The sequence below is a fragment of the Lactuca virosa genome, chromosome 3, assembly GCF_052849685.1.
Source record: "Lactuca virosa cultivar CGN04683 chromosome 3, Lactuca_virosa_CGN04683_v6, whole genome shotgun sequence".
NCBI lineage: Eukaryota > Viridiplantae > Streptophyta > Magnoliopsida > Asterales > Asteraceae > Lactuca > Lactuca virosa.
In genome coordinates, this window is record NC_136428.1 from 105969564 (window position 1) to 105977131 (window position 7568).

The window sequence follows — 7568 nt, forward strand, 5'->3', positions numbered from 1 at the left end:
CCTTTTTATGGCCAGTCTGGTTTGCAGTGAAAACATATCAAGCCCTTCTTGGGGCAATCCCTGATCACGTGACCCGATTGGCCACAAGCATAGCATCCCGAGCATGTCCCCCAACAAGCCCCACTTTGCAGTTTACCACACTTGGCACACCGGCCACGGCCCTGCTGGCCCTTGCTGGAAGTGTCTGAGGTCTTAGGCTTTTTAGCCTGACCCACCACCGTCTGTGCCTCCTCAGGCTTCCGCTTGGTGCGGAAGTCCAACTCCATTTCCCGTTCCCGGGCCTTCTCCACCATCTCATTCAGGGTTTTGCACCCTGTAATGCTCACAAACTCCCGTATATCATCCCTCAGCATGGAATGATATCTCGTCCGTATCATATCCTCATTCGTAGCGTACTGTGGGATCAACAAAGCTCGTTCCCGAAACTTGGCGGTGATTTTCGCCATAGTTTCGGTGGTCTGCTGAAGGTCATGAAACTCCCTCACAAGCCGTTGCACCTCAATGGGTGGTGCAAACTCCGTATCAATTCGTCGAACAAACTCGGCCCACGTCATCTCAGCCACACCGGCTGCTCCTACCTGGCTGGTCACCTCTCCCCACCAATCTCGGGCTCTGTCTCTCAGTATACATGAAGAAAAACCTACTTTTGCCGCATCAGGGCAAGAACTCGTGCGCTGGGCGTTCTCAATATCCGCCAGCCAACATCGGCTAACAATGGGGTCCCTGACCCCGAAGAACTCCGGCGCTCCACACGCCTTGAACTCTCAGAACGAGGGAGTTCGGACCCCGACCTGGCCCGCAACAATCTCTGTTCTGAATGACCTGAGCCTCTCTTCCATAATCTCCATAATCCCATCTTTGACTGTCCCAAAGATCACTGGGGTAGCGTCAAGGATGCCCTTCGTAACCTCGGCTGCAATGATCTCACGCAGCCTCTCATCAATGGGCTCAGTACCGCTGCCCGATCCAGATCTAGATCACAATCCCGATCCTGATCCTGATCCCCCTCTCCCGAATCGTGTCACCACCATGCTGAACTAAAATGTCATAAATCAAGACATCTATAAAGGAGATCTTCCCACATCGGTCCTCCTTAGAGCTGTCAGATCTAGCAGACAAGGAACAGGAAATAAGGCCAAATCAATCATTCTAAGGCTATAAGCTCCTAACCTTATATAATTTTAAAAGCATACACATAGCAAGTTCCATACGATTATCACAGCTCAAATATCAGTATAACGTGGCTCGGCTGATCACGCGCGTTGCACTCTCATCCTTTCCATTCCATAAAAGTTTTTACTTTTATTTATGTATTAATATATATTTTTTAAAACAATTTACCATTTCCTTAGTTTGAGTCCAGACACACCCGAGAGTGTGCCCGAATCCCTCAAACCAAGGCTCTGATATCAAGTTGTAACAACCCAAATTTTGAAAGGAAAATTTTCATTTTTAATTAACCAAACCGTTTCCATAAATCATGAAATCCCAGAACAAATGTTTTCAAATTCATTACAACTTTATTCAAAAACATCAGAGTGTCCCGTAAAAGGTTGATGAGAGAGTGCATACCGTGCCATCAAGCCTTGCCCTTGCCCTTGGGCTCAGATGTACCTGAAACAAATCCATAAACTATAAGGTAATTCTTAGTGAGTTCCCAGAGCATACCCACACAACTCACATACAACATATCATCCTAGCTATAGTAACTACACATATCACATAACCTATGCATACAACTGATAGGGATGTCGTGGGCTCGTCCCCAGGGTCTTACTCTAGGATGCCATGGGCTCTCCACATGGTCTTACACCTAAGTGTCATGGGCTCTCCCATGGTCTTTGATAGGAAAGCCATGGGCTCTCCACATGGTCTTACATCCAAGTGTCATGGGCTCTCCCATGGTCTTCCATACAACATACCACATACATCAATAACATACTTCCTAGTTTATACCAACTAACAAGTCACATAATACAATCTCAGCTAGGATACTACACATCATTAGTGGGTCGGCCTTGGTGCCTTAGACCCATTGGTATGGTGAGGAGACTCACCTTTCAAAGCTGAACCGGCAACCGAATTCTGGTATGTCCTATGCTGCTCCTCCCAAACTGCCTATAACCAAAAGAAAATAATCTTAACTCAGTCCCTAAGGCTCCTCTAAGTCAAACCTGGTCAAAGTCTAGGTTTGTAGTCAAGGTCAACAGTCCATATTGACCTTGCCTCGTCGAGTGCAATCAACCACTCATCAGGTTCCCTGGTAACTCATCGACTCGCCGAGTCATCCGAGAGACTCGTCGAGTTCCTTGATGTTTACGGCCGTAAACTCCCAACCGAACACCCTTGACCGTGAACCCTTGGCCGTGAACACTTGGCCGTGAACGAGGGAACCCTCTCGACTCGCCGAGTCTCTTGCACGACTCGCCAAGTCCCCTTAGTCCATTATGTTTATGGCTTTTTCCAGTGGGACTCAAGGTCCCAAACTTCATATCTATCCTCGACTAGTGTAGATAACACGTAAACTTGCAAACTTTACGTGCATGCAAGGCCTCACATGGCCATAACACCAAGACTAACCTTCAAACAAGGTTTTCATGTATGGAGGGGGAGTAAGCTTAATAAACGGTGCAACTTTATGATATTTGGGACCTAAGGAGGTCCAGATCTGGAATCATATCCTTGTGATAGGCCCAGATCTAAGTTTGCTTCCATCTCCTCAAGGTTGGCCATAACCTCCAAAAAGAAATCAAAGCTTAAGGTAGCAGATTAATACCTCAGACAGATGCCCAACACAAAATAGATGCTTGATCTAATACTTCCCCCTTGATACTTCCTCTTCAAACTTCGAATCCTCTCCAAAATCTCAAAGATAAGCTCCCAATTGTTCTTACTTCACACACAAGAGGGTTTGCGGCCGTGAACGTTCTTCTATGGTGTTAAGGAAGGCTACTAGGCTTTATAATGATGTTTATATGGGGGTAAACCCCGAAACTAGGGTTTTCTCTAAACAGCTCTGACGCGCCGAGTCGGGCCTTCCGACTCGCTGAGTCGGTTCTAACCCGCGTCCAAGATGCCACGACCCTACGCGACGAGTTGATCTCCCAACTCGCCGAGTCCATGCATAAATCCTCCCCCAATTTGGCAACTTTCCCACCAATACCCGAACCAGGTGTTACATCTTGAGCGTCTAACTCGAAACATAAGCCCCCTCCCTCCCTCCCTCCCCCCCAGAACAAATCTTTATCCTTTTTGTGTGTTTTGGTGCATTTCGGAAGAAGGATAACTCCATGCTTTTTAAGTGTTGAAGCTCAAGATGACGGCAGGGCGAGGTGGGAATCCTAGGAGAGCCTAGGATGTGTTTTAGTGAGTTTGTTGTTTAGCAGGTTTCGATAATTCTAATTTGAGAATGTGACTTAGAGGACTCGGGATGATTCTTGAGGAAAGAATGGATAGGTGTGGAAGGTAGTATTAGGCCCGTACTACTTAAAGCATTGGATCCGTACTCGAATTAAGGAGAGTCATGGAGATTCTAGGAAGCGTGTGGAATAATGATTCTTTTGGTATGTTCTGAGCATTGTATGGTTGCTTTTCAGAATGTTGATGGCATGTGGTGGTGCTGGAGGTACAGGATCCGGTTCTGGTTCAGTCTCTGGTACCGAACCAATTAATGATGGATTACATAAGTTCATCGCGTCGAATATTACGCAATGTATCCTTGATAGGACCCCAATAATGCTCGCTACGGTTAATGTAAGGATTAATAAGATGATAGAGGAGCACCTTCGGTCCTATAGAACTGAGATGTCCGCTGTGAAGTATAGAGATTGTATCCTTACGTTCACCAGAGTTCTTTGGGGTGAAAGGCTCCATTACCGCCAAGTGGTGAATAGAGTACACGGAGTGTGCCCATATGACGAGCTTCTCCCATGCGGGTTCGAATGTGACGTTCACTATATAGTATTTGAGGGAGCAAGCCTGAGATTGGTGGGAGGAGGTCGGATATTCTCTAGGAGAACCGGCTATTGAGGCCATGACCTGGCCAGATTTTGTGACCAGATTCGAGTGGATTTTGCACCGGCTGTCGAGGTGCAATAACTGGCGAGGGAGTTTCAGGACCTACGCCAGACAACTGAGACTGTGTCAGAGATCACCGCCAAGTTTAGGGAGAGATCTTTTTTAGTCCCACAGTATGCCGCAGATGAGGAGATGAAGAAGTATCGGTACCACGACATGCTGAGGGCAGATATCAGAGAGTTCGTTAGCTTTTCATCTTGTCAGACGCTAGAGGATATGATAGTTAGAGCCCGAGAGCAAGAGATTGTCTTGGATAACCTCGGGAGGAGGAAGAAAAAGCAGGTGCAGATAGATGGGGGTCCTATGAAGAGACTCAAGACTTCTAATCGGTGATCGAGGGGCCAGCAAGGCCAAGGTCATTACGGCAAGTGCGGGAAACAACACGATGGGGTATGTCAATCTAGGGGTATGGGTTGCTACAAGTGCGGTGGGATTGGTCATGTCAATAGGGATTTCCCCCATGGATTGAGTTTGATATGTTTCCACTACAACCAAGTGGCCCACAAAAAGGCCGACTGTCCAGGATTTATAGGTGGAGCGGTGCGGAAACTAGCCCCAACCACTCTGAGGAATACTGATGGCGACGAGGGCAGATTGGAGGCTCCCGTATTGAAGAGCCGAGCATTTCAGTTGCAGGCCGAGGAGATCCCAGTTCTGTCAGTTTACGTTATAGGTATGTATTGTATTCATTTCCCTCATGCTCTTATTATTATTATTATTATTTATGCTTATGAGTATGTGATTGCGTATGTGAGATGCTATGTTCGGTTTAGTTAAGCCTTCACCTAGAAGTCGGGATTTTTACATGATGGTATAGTTATTATATTTCAATGATCTTCATATGCCATTTTTCATAGTAAGATTCGTGTTTAGAGGGTATTTGTTGAAACATAGAAGTGACCCTCTTAAACTTAATCCAAACCGCAGCCTTTGTCTTATCCGCAACCACTCTCTCATCAGCAGTCAAGTACCACAACCGCAGTCATCGTCATCAGCACTTAGTGTTAGTCTTTTATCTGTTTTTCTTAAAGTACTTTCTTTTATCCAATGTGCCCTGCATGGCAACTCTCAACAGATAGGACTTTTGTAATCTTAGAGACTTTATAAAAGGAGTTCTCTCGGTCTGAATGAAAACACATCTCTACGCATCTTGAATCTCACATCTCCTGAAATTCATAACTTACTCTCTCATCTCCTTCTTACTCTCTAAACTATACTAAGCATAATCTGAAATATATCAGATCTAAACCTCTCATTCTGAGCAAGTCAGTCTTGACTTAATCACTAAGTTTGATCATACTTACTAACTTGGCCTGATTGCATTCCTCGTTAAGAATCAACTTAAGTGTATACTTGATATAATACTTGCTGTCATTTATATTTCCTTATATTTCCACATCTAATCATCTAACTATCTAACTCCAACTTGTATTATTGTTGAGGTTTATGATCCTTTGAGATAAACTTTAAATTTCGCAATATAAACTTGTTCTAACGTTTGTTCAAGTGTGTTTCTCAAGTTTTTCTCTCAACAATTGGTATCAGAGCCAAAGTGGTTGCCTTTTGAAACAAAACTTTTATTTTCAAAAAGCCTTCTATACCACTGAAGCTCATTTCTTATAAAAAAACAACAAAAATATCTTTAAAAAAAAAGGAAATATGGCACAAGCATTATCTCTCAATGTTTCCAATGGTGTTGGTGGTTATAATAGAGCCCCAATATTGGTGGCAAACGAATATCATCATTGGTCTCAGAGGATGGAAAGATACTTAAGGAGACTTGGAAGAGACGTATGGCGATCTGTAGAAGAAGGGCCACATGTTCCTGTTCTTACACCAGTTCAAACCGACGACGCCACAGCCATAATAGGAGGAGGTCAACCAGCCCTGAATCGTCCCACCAAAGACGATCTCGATAAAATGGAAAATGACGCTGTTGCCTTTTGTGAGATTTCTTGTGGAGTTGGTCTCGACAACTTCGACATTATCATAAACTGCAAATCAGCAAAAGAGATATGGGATGTTCTCAAAAACTTATATGAGGGTATAGAACAAGGTCAAGATAAGAAGCTCACAACCGCACTCAATTAGTTCAACAATTTCAAAGCTCATACTAGCGAAAGTTTGGAAGACTCCTTCAAAAGGTTCAACCTGATTGTCACTAAGGTATCTAATGCTGGCACGGTTCGAAGCAACCATGAGACAAATCTTCAGTTTCTCAATGGTTTTGGAAGACACTGGACGACTGCTAAGATGATAGTCCAAGGAGATAGAAAGATCCATTCTTTATCTCACTACAAGCTCTACGGTGAACTGCAAGCACACGAATCCACTGTACTCAAAGATTGTGATGACTTCGGAGGACCACTTGCTCTTATAGCACAAGCTCCACATACTCAATTTTACTCTCCCTCGTATGACGATCCTCCGCAGTCATACGAAGCTAACTTAGAGTATGATGACGAAGAAGAATTTCAGAATGCTATTGCTCTTGTTAGCCAACAGTTCAACCGGCTACCACCTCCTTCTTTTCGTAAAAATCATCAGTTCAACAAACATCCATTCAACCGCAACTTCAATCCTCAAAACAATCATTCCCGTTTTTCCAAAAACACTCACCCACCACCGCAACCTCAGACTACTCAACCCAAAGAGGCACCGAAGCCCATCAATCCAACTGACTTCGGTACCTCTTCAGAAGATAAAAGTGATATTGTAATCTGTCACAAGTGCAACAAGGAGAATCACTTCGCCAAAGACTGCAAAGCTAATGTAGTGAAAGATAGACCATTCTATCTTAGAATGGCTCAAGAATTGGAGGAAAAGGAAAAAGCAAGGGCATATGTAGCCCATGTAAAAAGAGACCATCAAGTTTGGTCATCCGGAGATGAGGATGAAGACATCAACTGCGGATGAAAATGGGTCTACAAAGCTGGAAAAGAACTACTGTAACATGGCAAAGGATGGGACTCTAAGCATCGTTGAACAAGTAAAACTCATGATTCAAACTCTAGATTATAGCATGCATGACTGTCAACCCTTCATAGACAATCTTAATGACACATGTGCTGCCGTCCTTACAGACTATAACAAAGCTCTAGATGAGAAGAACATAGCGTCCCAAGAGATGTTTCACATAAGAGGACGACTAGATAACAAAAGACTCAAAGTAGCTATGTTAGAAAAGGACTTAGTGTTATAGAAAGATGCAAGAATGTTGAGTGAAACACAATTAGAAATAGCTTTGAACCAAAGATATTTAGCTCATAGTGAAATTGTACGTTTAAATCTTTTAATAGAAAAACTGTTCAATGAGAATGAAGCTATTGAAAATCTTGTGTACAATGGAACCGTAGATAACGCCTATAATTGGGGTTGGTCTAATGGATATCCTACCGCAAAGGATTCCTCACCCCGGTTTAACAAAGATCGACTTTATGTCCCTCCGGACCGAGAGTTCCAATTCCCAGTAAATGACAAAACCTTTCCCG